Source organism: Eptatretus burgeri, chromosome 4 (assembly GCF_056783735.1).
Source record: "Eptatretus burgeri isolate ZD-2024b chromosome 4, Ebu_testis_v1, whole genome shotgun sequence".
NCBI lineage: Eukaryota > Metazoa > Chordata > Myxini > Myxiniformes > Myxinidae > Eptatretus > Eptatretus burgeri.
Genome location: NC_140964.1, coordinates 19,104,697 through 19,117,196, shown reverse-complemented (window position 1 = coordinate 19,117,196; position 12,500 = coordinate 19,104,697).

Genomic DNA, 12,500 nt, shown 5'->3' with positions numbered 1-12,500 from the left:
TCCACGATAATGTTCAAGTTTGTTATACTTTTATCCAACAGATGATTTGATATAATAACAGAAACCACAAGGAATATGTTTTTGATATTTATTTGTATATGGTTCTTTTGGATTAGGAGAAGCAGTATTTATCTTTTTAAGGATACATTCAAAATCAGCGTATATCACAAATGGGTGCATGATAGATTTATTATAATCTTCAAAATAAATCTTTTCACCAGGTTTAGGCATTGTAATTACAGCTGATTTATGATTACTACAATATTTTGAATGTTGTTCTAATCGTTCTTTTGTATGAAATGAATTAAGACATCGCTTACAAGGATATATTTTGTTTGCTGTTCTGAATACCTGAGAAGAGATTAATCTTGATAAATTATTGATGTATGTGTAATGTGAATTCTTTCCAACACTAAAATATAAAAGGTCAATGTGTGTTTCTTCATTTTTATAGTTGTTTGAAATTTTTAATATTTGAACTTTGTTTGTATCCGTTAATCCATATACATTAATAGAAAGATTATTCTTTTTCTCAAATTTAGGAATATCTGTTAGTGGCATTGGGAATTTAAAATCTTTAATGTCGAAGGTATTCTCATATTTCATATATTGTTTTACTCTTTCTGAATTACATTTTGGTGGATGTAAGTGAGCAAGAACAGACCAGAGAAAACATTTATTATCATTGTTCTTAATATTAACAACTGCCTTCTTTAGTTTTATTTCTTTTGGTAATTCAATATAAGAAGAAGCTTTAAGAGGGTTTGATTTTAGAATGTGTATATCTAAAAAGATGATTTTTTAATATTGAATCCACTTCCTACCACTGTATTATCAACATCCTCCTCTTGTCTTGATAGTTCTTCATAAACCCCACTATTCAAAAAATCTTGAAATGATGTTATAAAATGAAGATCTGTTCTCATATAAGGAGTTTGTTCTTCATCTTGTCTTTTCATATTCATTTTCACTCCCATATAAAACTTTAAAGTTTTTATTTCTTTTAATGTCTTTTTAATAAATTTTTCAACATCGGGTTTCACTATTTCAATTGATTCAGCTATTGATGATGGACCGGGTTCTCCAAATTGAAAAATCCTTATTTTTATATGCCCTTTAAATGCCTCATCAGTGTTTTTAATATAATAGTCTCCCTTTACTTTAAACTCATTTTTCTTGTGTTTTTGTGATTGAAGATGTTGATTATAACTACTCTTCAAAACATCCTTTGAACAGATATCACAATGTTTTCTTTCCAACTCAAGAGGAGATATTTGATGAAATAGATTAAATGTGTGTTTGTTGGTTCGGAGGTGTTTTCTATAATGTTTATATTCGTGATTACAAACATCGCAGTACGTTGTATTCACCATATTTATAGAATAAAACTTTGCTAAAACTAAAATTTTCTTGATGAAAATTTCGTTTAATTTATAGGTGAATCTGTGCTTAAAAACATTTTATCCTCCAACTTTTTCACTTAATAAATACAATGTTTCAAGACACAAAAGACAAGTTTCAATCAATCTCTTCATCTGTTAAAGATACTGAGAAATATGTCAAGGATGTAAAATTGAACAAAGATAAATATAACAACTATTGGATAAAAACTATTATGGTAAATAATATGAGTTCTTCAATTTCCTTCAGTGGAAGGGCTTTTAGTATACCTGGTAGAACATCAATTAAAGTATCTCTAACAAAAGTTTCTCCTCTCCTTCTAGTAATATATTCAAAACTAGAAAAAGCAATGAAACAAGAAAAAGTATCAAAGAACAAAAACCTTATGGATGAAGCTTTAGAAAGAAAAGATAAGACCATCTGTAATATGCAAGGAGAAATTTGTATTTTTTTCAACAACCCTAAAGATGTAAATCTTGATGAAATAAAGGATGTTAATATATCAGGTGAAATGACATTTCGTTCAATAGCAGTTAACGATAATTTTAAAATTACCTTTAATATAAAAAATGTTGTCGTTGAATCTGATAATGAAAACAAGTATATCGATATCGATGGTAATATACAACTGAAAGTATAGATGAATTTCAGTTTAAGTAAAGTTTTACTTTATAAATATGCTAGACTTTCCTGATTCTCCATATGACAAATTTGAGAATTGTCCTGCGTGTGAAAGACGGGGATTAAACACAGAGTCAAAAGCCTATAAACAATGTATATTCTGTGATTATCTTCTAATTAATGATAATAAAAAATATAAAAAGGAAAATAATTCTTTTAGATTTACACCAAAAATGAATTACTTTACAAGATTGATTAGAGAAATGAATGTAAAGTATGAGGATGATAACACACCTTTCCTTACAAGGGAAGAAACTGAACGTATAAGAGAAATGTTCAAAGGATTGTTGTTGTATATTATTCATGGATGTAATTTTCAGGGAAATATCAACACAAGATATTGTATAAATAAAATAATGGATTATCTTGAAATTAAACCTGAACTTAGGATAAAATATAGAGTTTCTAAAAAAGCCAATAATAAATTAAATAACCTGTTTTTCAAATATATAAATGAATGATTTTTTACCTATTTGGGAAAATAAGATAAAATTTAACAACCATAAAAAATCTCCCAAATTCATTAAGATGTCTCATAGTTGGTTCAAGTGGATGTGGAAAAACCTGCTTACTTTTAAAAATGCTCCTCACTCCCAACTTTTTAGATTATGATAATTTAATAATTTTCACAAAGTCGAGTTTTCAACCAGAGTATCAACTACTCTCACAAGGTTTTAATGCTGGTCTTCAAAAAGAAGATATAATAGGTTTATTTAAACGTCAAAAAACCTAAATGATTATAACATTGAAGATATAATTCAACTATTTTGTGATACACAGAGATGTAAAAGAAATCAAATCTTATAACTTGTATTCTTAGTGATAATACGGATGATATACCGTCTCCCCAAGATTTGGATAAATCAAAAAAGAACCTCGTTATCTTTGATGATTGTGTTAATGAGAGAAACCAAACGGTAATGGACAGCTACTACACAAGAGGGAGACATTCTTCTTGTAATTGTATTTATCTTAGTCAATCGTACTTTCAACTTCCTCGTCGTTCCATCAGAAACAATGCGAATACTTTTATTTTATTCAAGTTAAATTCAATAGATATCAATAATTTTTGGAGAGATAATTGTTCTACATTATGTAGTAAAAAGAAATTTGAGGATTATATGAAGCACACGACTGAAAAATAAAAATATATTGTTGTGAAACAAGATGAGATATTAAGGGATACATTTTTTGTTTTATAAACAATTACATATATAAATGACAACTATTATTATAAATCTTGTGGGTAAATCTGCTTCTGGAAAAAACTTTCATAAATCAAGGTTCTTGTGTAGTACAAATGAGAATATTGTAAATTTACTTAAAAAACACCCCGTGATACGCATTGTATCAACAACAACTAGAGCAATAAGACCTGGAGAAGTAAAAGGTGAAGATTATCACTATATTTCAGTGGAGGAACATATGCGATTGAGGAATGAAGGACAAATATTTGAGGAGGTTTCTCTTGGTACAACAAAATATTCACATTGTAAGAGTGAGTTAAAGAAACTAAAATCTGGTGGTGTTGGGATATTGGAAACTAATCCAGAAGGAACGAGACAAATTATTAAATATCTGAGCGGAGTGAAGATTTTATCATTCGGTTTTGATGTTGATGAAGAAACTCAACACAAATGTATGAAAAGCAGAGATGCAAGGATTAGTGAAGAAGAAATTACAACTCGCATTAATGTTAATAAAGAATTTGATGAAATATTTAAAGAAAAGGATTTATTTGAACACATCTACTTGAATGATGAAGAAAAGGAAAATTTCCCTGTTGATCTTTACAATTCATTAAATGATATTTTACAATAAATAAATGGATACAAAAGAAAGAGCAAGAAGATTTAAGGAACATCAAGAGTTGGTTTCAAAAGTTGTAAAACAACAGGAAGACATAAAGAAGAAACGCAGACAGAAACTAACGGGCGAAGAAGCATTTGAAAAAAAACAAGAGAAATTTTTTAAACCACTTTTAAAAACTTCCCAAGAAAAAATGAAAGATGTTTCCACAGTTCCCACAGTAGAATATACTCCTAGAAAGCTTCAAATGTTAAAAGATTTCAGTCAAATGACGGAGGAAGAATTAGAGCATATTAGAGAATTAGAACATGATGAAGGTTTATTTCAACAACTGGAAGAGATTAATCAACCCGCTGATTATATTGTGAATGCTGTTCAAAACAATGAATATTCAGCGGATTCAAAAACCAAAGCAGGACTCATTCCAACAGAACAACCAGCAATATTTCATCTTGTTCAAGAAAAGGTATTGATATTTAATGATGAATTAAGGTTCTTAAGTTCTGCTCAACCCCCTGTTAAACTAACTCCGAGATTAATGTTTCTTCTCACAAAAGATGGAAGACAAGGTTCAACTGTGAGGGATGAATCAAAGTATATTGATAAACCATTAGATATGGAAAATAATGATGATAGAGTATATATTGATTTGCTGAACACTCTAAATTATAAGGTTATTCTTTCTGGTAAAAGTAGGAAGAATGAGAAGGAGAAACACATTATTCAAGCTTTAAGTATCCTTGGTTCAGGTATTAGTTTTCTTCCAAATGACCCATCGCAATTAGTTAATAGACTGTTATTGTTGTTCGGCAGTAAGAAGGCTGGAAATAACAATTGTTTTAATGAAGCATCAGCCATTTTAGACCAGTTGATGAACATGAAAATAATTAATAAATCTCAATATAAAGACATTTTATCTCATATTAAATAAGATGAGAAGCACAATCCTGAGTTTTAATTTCACAACAAGCGACCACACATCTTCATTCCCATACCCACTACAACTTGACACAACAAAAGAATATGAGGCATCTTTATTGTCCATGGAGACTTATAATACCTTATTTAATATAACCAAGAAAAATGACAAGTTTAGTTATAATCGGGGAAGTGGATACAAAACGATAACAGTCTCACCCGGAGCATACGAGATTTCTCAAATATCTTCCGAAATTGCTCGTCTTATGAAAGAACAGGGTGATGAACCAAAAAATATTGTTATAAACATTCAAAAACATACTTCAAAATCAACGATTAAAGTTAAAAATAACTACAAGGTTGATTTCACAATTGATAATTCATTTAGAGAGTTATTAGGTTTCTCCTCAAAAAGATTGAAACTAATGGGACGTTTTACAGTGATAATGTCATTCAAATATCCTCAGGAATAAATTCGGTGTTAATTCACTGTGATTTGATTGATGGTGCTTATAATGATGGATTAAAAACAAATACAATATTTTCATTCAGCGCATACTCAACCCCAATTGGTTATAAATTCAATATGGAGCCTAAAAATTTGGTTTATCTACCTGTGTCAGGAAAAACCATACACAGAGTAAATTTTAGGATAACCGACCAAGATAATCGTGGCGTTTCTTTTAATGAAGAAGTTATATCCATCAGAATTCACCTACGTGAAGTTTTTCAATAAATAAATACGATGGTTATTGTGAGGAAGCACGAGTTGGGAAAATATAAAATAATTACAGGGGATGGGATGTTCCTTTCCCCGTACTACAAGGGTGAAGGTATGTATCTTGGTAGAGGATACTATAAACCTAAGAGACAAAGGGGTGTTGGACATCAATTTAGAGGAGATGGGATAATTGATACTCTCATGGGTATTGGTTCAACTATTCTTAAACATAAAGACCTAATTGGTTCAACTGCTTCTGCTGTGGGAAATGTAGCAGGTGCTGTAAAGAGTATAAAAGATGCTCAGAAAGAATCTCATAAATTACAAGCAATAAAAGAAATTAAGAAAGGTAAAACTCAGTTGTCCCCCAAGAACGACAGAAAATAATTCAAATACTTGGATCAGGGTTTCAAAAGTTTTAACATCTTTTTTCCTAAATAAATACAAGTATGGAAGCAATTGATAGTATCTATGATTTGGATGATACTATTATTATCTCAAACTCCACTAAAAAGAAGATTACTTCAAGGTAAATGCAATAACTGGAACAGACTGGAATACAAATGGTACAAAAAGTTTTGAAATAAATAATCAACAAACCTATTTGAATCTCTCCGAAAGTTTCTTGTTGTGTAAATTTAAATTCACTAAGGCTGGGAATAACACAAACGCTACACTTGTAAATGATTTCTTCTGGAAAATGTTTGATAGTGTGCGATTGTATATTGGAACACAAGAAGTTGAAGCGGTTGATTATGTCTCTGCTGTATCTGAAATGATGAAATTTACACTCTATACATTCAGTGATAGAATGGGAAAGGGGTCTGTCGAAGGTTTTATTCCTGATATGTCAACGGGAACAAACACAGACCCTGGATATATTCAAAGGAAAGGAATGTATAATGATGATACAAAAGCAGAAAATAGTTTTACTGTGGCAGTTCCTCTTAAAGGTATATTTGGATTTTGTGATTATGATAAAGTTCTGTATGGTCTTAAAATTAGATTTCAACTACAAAGGAATGATAATGAAAATAGATTGCTTTTTGGTGTTGGTAATGCTTTTGGTGATCAGAATAAATTTGTAATTGAGGAGATGAGTTGGTATATCAGTGAATATACTCCTAATCTTAAAACAGAAGAGATGTTGAATCGAAGACTTAACTCAAAAAAACCACTCAGTGTATCATACCTCAAAAGAAGATGTCAACACGTTAAACTCAATCAAACTACTTACACGTGGAATTTGGGTGTTCTGGAAGGAAAGCCACGATATCTGTGGATGATTTTTAAAAAGCCAGATGGTGATACTGTGACTGATAAGAATAATGCATTGAGTGATAATGCTAAGGTGAAACAACTTCAAGCTGCTTTCTCTAGATGGAACATTTTATCCACGAGATAGATTGGAAATTAATTGGGAAAAAATGATTTTGCTGAAGCATACAAGTCTTACCAAAAGGTGTGTGAAAGTAATGGAAATAAAGAACCTATTTTGGATATGACAGCATTTAAAAGTTTGTATACAATCTATACGTTTGACCTGAGCGCTCAAAAAGAAACTATAAAGTCTAATCGAGTGGATACTTCCCTATACATTGAAAGAGGAGAGAGTGAAGAAGTTGATACATATTGTTTGCTTTTGGAAGAAACAGAATTGCAGATTAATACAGATAATGGTGTGATGATTAGTCTCACATAATTTTTTTGTTAAATAAATGAGTGGCAAAGTACCAACTGGGGTATATGTTAATCAAATCAATCTTCATAAACTATCATCTTGTGTTCAAAATCAAAAGCCTTGTACGATTAACGTTAATACAATTCAGAGAAAAGGAGCAGTAAGAATTGATGTTTTGCTCACAAGAGAACAGGTTAAAATCTTGAATGACACTGGCTCACTTAAAATTAAAATGACAAAACCAATGTTAAAAAATATTCAATAAGAGAGACGAGTGGAGGATTTCTCCCATTTCTAATTCCTTTATTTGCTGGTTTAAGTGCGGTTGGAGCATTGACGGGTGGTATTTCAACAGCGGTCAAAACTGCCAACGAAAGGAAGGCTCAACTCCAGGCTCAAAAGAATTGGAAAGACATAACAAAGAGTTGGAGAAACAAATTAGTGGAAGTGGTGTAATTGTAGATTTTGCTGAAAAACTTGAAGGTCTGCCTGATAAAGCGAGATTGTTAGTTGGAGATATGCTTTCTTCTATAGCACAAGCAGGTGTAAAATTAACGAAAAGAGGTAATGGATGATATCTTTCTAATAAATAAATGAGCATTGATGAGTGGTTGAAAGAATTTGGAAAGAATACAACATCAAATTTACAACTTGCCAAATATTGTAAGAAATTAAAAATTCATAATGTGGTTATTTGTATGAGAGATGAATTAACAAATGTGTCGAAACATACAAAGAATATTATTATGAACTTAGAAGATAATGATGGCAACGGTTCTCATTGGGTTTGTATTTTTAATAGTCAAGACAAATATTATTTTGATAGTTTTGGTCTTCCACCACCTGTTGAAGTCATAAAATTCTTACAGAATGGTGTTTATCAAACATTTCAAGTCCAATAATTAAATTCCAAGTGTTGTGGTCAATTATGTCTATATGTGTTATTTCAACTCAACAAAAATAAAAAATTTTATGATATTATTTTTAATCTAATATAAATGACTTATATTGGTAAAGATGGTTCTATCTTTGGTGTATCTCAAGAACTGGATATTGATTTATCAAATTATTACACAAAGGCACAGGCTGAACGACATAAATATAATATAAACAAAAATATTAACATGAAAAATGCTTATAAATTAAAAAATTATCCAAGCCCGACTGACGCGAATGACTTGGTGAGATTAAGCGATTTATCACAATATATATACTTAAATAAAACGGCTGTGTATTCTAAAGATACAGAAGTGTTGATATTATCTCCAGGTCATACAGAATTCACAGTTCGAATTAAAATAAATTTTTATAAAGAAGGGCGTATCGTTTGTATGGAGAATAGAACAATGGGGGTATGATATGAATGATTTAGGGTATAATTGGTCATTTAAAATTAACCTCGAAGACCTGGAACAATTAAATCAGTCTCGTAAGGAAGAATATTATCCACTTGGTATCGAGAATGAGTTTTGTGGAGCCACGATTAGTAAACAACAAATAAAAGAATTTAATAAGGGTAAATATAATAATGGTTTTGCCCTCGTTTATCTCATGAAAACAGAAAAAACAGGATTATATATAATAAGTAAGGAAATACAAAATGATTTAACTATGGGAAGATGGGGAGGTGTTTCGTGCCATAATATTATTCTAACATATATTTCTAATACATAAATGACAGCAAGAAGGCTTCAAGAAAATTATCATTTCTGTGTTCAAGCATACCTTCAAGAAAAGGGTATTCGGTATTTTAATAAATATGTTCTACAACATAAGAATGAGGTATTTTCAATAAAAGATTGGCATTATGCTGATGTTGATAAACCGACAACTTTAGATTTAATTAGAATGTTAAATAATGAAAAAATTATAAGGTTAAGAAAAGGTAAGGCTCTTTTAGAAATTCAAAAGAAATTTTATTGGTTTCCTGTTGTAAAAAATTATTTTGGATACAGGAATAACAAGAAATCCTGATGAATATATGTATAATATTCTATGGGGTGTAAACGATTCAAGTATAGTAAGGGATGAGCAAGGAGTTGAAGAAGAGAGGTAAAAGGAGGAAAAGAACAAGGACGAACAGGAGAAGACAGAGAAGGAAGAAAGAGAGAAAAGAGAAAGGGAGGAAAGAGAGAGAATAGAGAGAGGGAGGAGAGGGAGGAAAGAGAGAGAATAAATAAATATTATAGTATGGAAACCAGTGAGATTCAAAAAAGAATAGAGGTATTACAGAAAATAACTCAACCCACCAAGGAGGAATACAAAGAATTAACAAGTCTATTTGCAATACTTTCAACAAAACTATTAGCATCGTCAAGCTATTCATTTTAATTCAAGTTTTTTCTTAAATAAATGGAGGAGAGAGTGAAGACATTTCTAAGGATTCTTTATGTTTTAAAAATTAAGATTCAAATATGCCTGATGGACACTAAAAGAGGTTTTGCACTCTCCAGGAATTTTTCTCATAAATAAATGAGTTATTGTCTCAAATGTAAAAAGAAAACTAATACTAAAAATATTTCATATTTTAAAAGTAAAAATAACAGGGTTATACAAAAAGGTATATGTTCGGTGTGTGGTTCAAAAAAAAATCAATTTATCTCCAAACACAAACTCGGAGGAGATATACAAAAGTTTTTATCAGGAAGTAAATTTACAACTACTGGAATACCAGGGGAATTACATCTTCCAGGGTATTCTTTCTGTGGTCCAGGCACAAACTTGGATAAAAGATTAGATGAGGCAGACAATCCTAAATCCTGGAGTAAACCAATCAATAGAGTTGATGAAGTGTGCATGAGACACGATATTGATTATGGGAATACCACAACGTTGGAAGAAAAGCATGAAGCCGATAGAGAAATGTTGTATCATTTGTCTCTGATACAAAATCCAACCTTGAGAGAAAAAGTTGATAGGTTCATCGTGAAGAAGATGATCAGTGCGAAATTGAAACTTGGACTTGGAAATTCAAAAAACTTATAGGCTCTAATGATGCCATTAAGACTGAAGAGCAATTAGCTGATGAATTACATAAACCAATATTCACAAAGTTTCAGAGAAGGAAAGTTTATTCTAAGGAAGTTGATTATATCTGGTCTGCTGATTTGATTGAACTCAATAATGATAAGGGGTACAAGTATGCTTTAACCGTTATTGATTTGAGGAGTAGATATGCGTGGGTTGTCCCTTTAAAAAACAAAACAGGTAATACTCTTATGTTAGCTTTTCAACAGATATTTAATAAAAGTAAGAGAAAACCTAAGAAATTGTGGACTGATGAGGGTAGAGAGTTTTATAACAAGACATTTATGAATTTTCTAAAAAATAACAGTATTACATTATACAGTACCTTTAATGAAGGGAAGGCAGTTGTTGTTGAACGTTTTAATCGTACCTTAAAAGAGAGACTATATAAAAAATTCACACAACTCGGTTCACAACAATGGTTATCTTTTATTCAGGATATTGTGGATAAGTATAATGACACGATTCACACGTCAACGAATATGAAGCCATCAGAAACATTTACAAAATTAAAATATGAAAAAGAGATTAATGTCAGAAAACCTAAGTTCAAAGTTGGTGATATCGTAAGAATATATAGGTGGAAATCTCATTTTGAAAAGGGTTTTACTGAACGATGGACGAAAGAACTTTTTAAAATTGTTGATGTAATAGATACAGTTCCTTGGACTTATAAAATATATGATTTGGAAGGGGAAGAGATTTTAGGTTCATTTTATTCACAGGAATTACAAAAGACAAAACTAAGCAGATAATACACCTTTGTGGACACTCGAGGGCCAAGTCCGAGGTGTATAACAGTATATAATGTGTGTCAAGGGGGACGTTCTTAGATCTGTGAACCCCAAACACAGAATCCTCAACTGAATAGTCAAGGCTTAACTTTTGTTTGTGTGTGTGTGTGTGCAATGGGAGCAATAGGTTGGCGCTTCACTCCCTCCTACTATACACCGTTGTGGACACTCGAGGGCCAAGTCCGAGGTGTATAACAGTATATAATGTGTGTCAAGGGGTGGACGTTCTTACATCTGTGAACCCCAAACACAGAATCCTCAACTGAATAGTCAAGGCTTAACTTTTGTTTGTTGATGTGTATGTGTGTGTCCCAACCCTCACATTCAAAATCTCAACCCCAACCCTCACATTCAAAATCTCAACCCCAACTCAATCCTCGCCCAACACAATGTCTTTTTCAAAATGAGATTTCCACCTATATATATATATTTTTACGTTTTTTTTTCTTCTTCCAATTCTGTCTTTTAAGGCTTTCAGGTTTGATGACGTAGAAAGGGGGAGTAAGCCTGCACTTTCTTCCCAGAACTTTCTTGATCTTGCTCCCATCAAGCACCATCCAACAAAGAACTACATCGATAGGTTTAGATCCCAAAGAGTGATAGCAACTCCAAAAGTCTCCAAAATATAAATAAATAAAATAATAATAATAATAAATAAATAAATAAATAAAAGCCCCCAAAAAAGTTTCAAGTGTCCAACATAAACCCAACTTTCCAAGTCTTCAAGGTATAACCACATTCCCGTTGAGTTTCCAAGATATGTATCACATTGTGAGTTATCAATCCAGAACCCACATTTCAAGTATTCAAAGTAAAACCAACTTACAAAGTCTCTTAAGGATAACTCATTTACTGATTTTTTCAAAATTTGTGAGTCTCCAAGGTAGGACCCATATTTAGAACCATCTTGGCAGAACCCTTTTCCTGAGTCTCCAAGGTAGTTATTTAAACCATCAAGGCAGAACTCATTTACTGATTTTTTCAAAATTTGTGAGTCTCCAAGGTAGGCCCCATATTTAGAACCATCTTGGCAGAACCCTTTTCCTGAGTCTCCAAGGTAGTTATTTAAACCATCAAGGCAGAACTCATTTACTGATTTTTTCAAAATTTGTGAGTCTCCAAGGTAGGCCCCATATTTAGAACCATCTTGGCAGAACCCTTTTCCTGAGTCTCCAAGGTAGTTATTTAAACCATCAAGGCAGAACTCATTTCTTGATTTTTTCAAAATTTGTGAGTCTCCAAGGTAAAACTTGTATTCTGGCTCATCAAGGTATAACTTGTTCAGTGGGTATCGTCTTGATAACTCACAATGAGTACTATTGCTGTAAAACTCTTTTTCAGGATTTTGCTGGTCTCCAAGGTATAACTCTTTGGTTGGGTCATCAAGGACGAACTCGTTCTGTGGGTCTTGGTCGCTCATAAGGTCTTCAACCAAGCCAACAATTTCGCCCCAAGTTGTAGCAAAAGC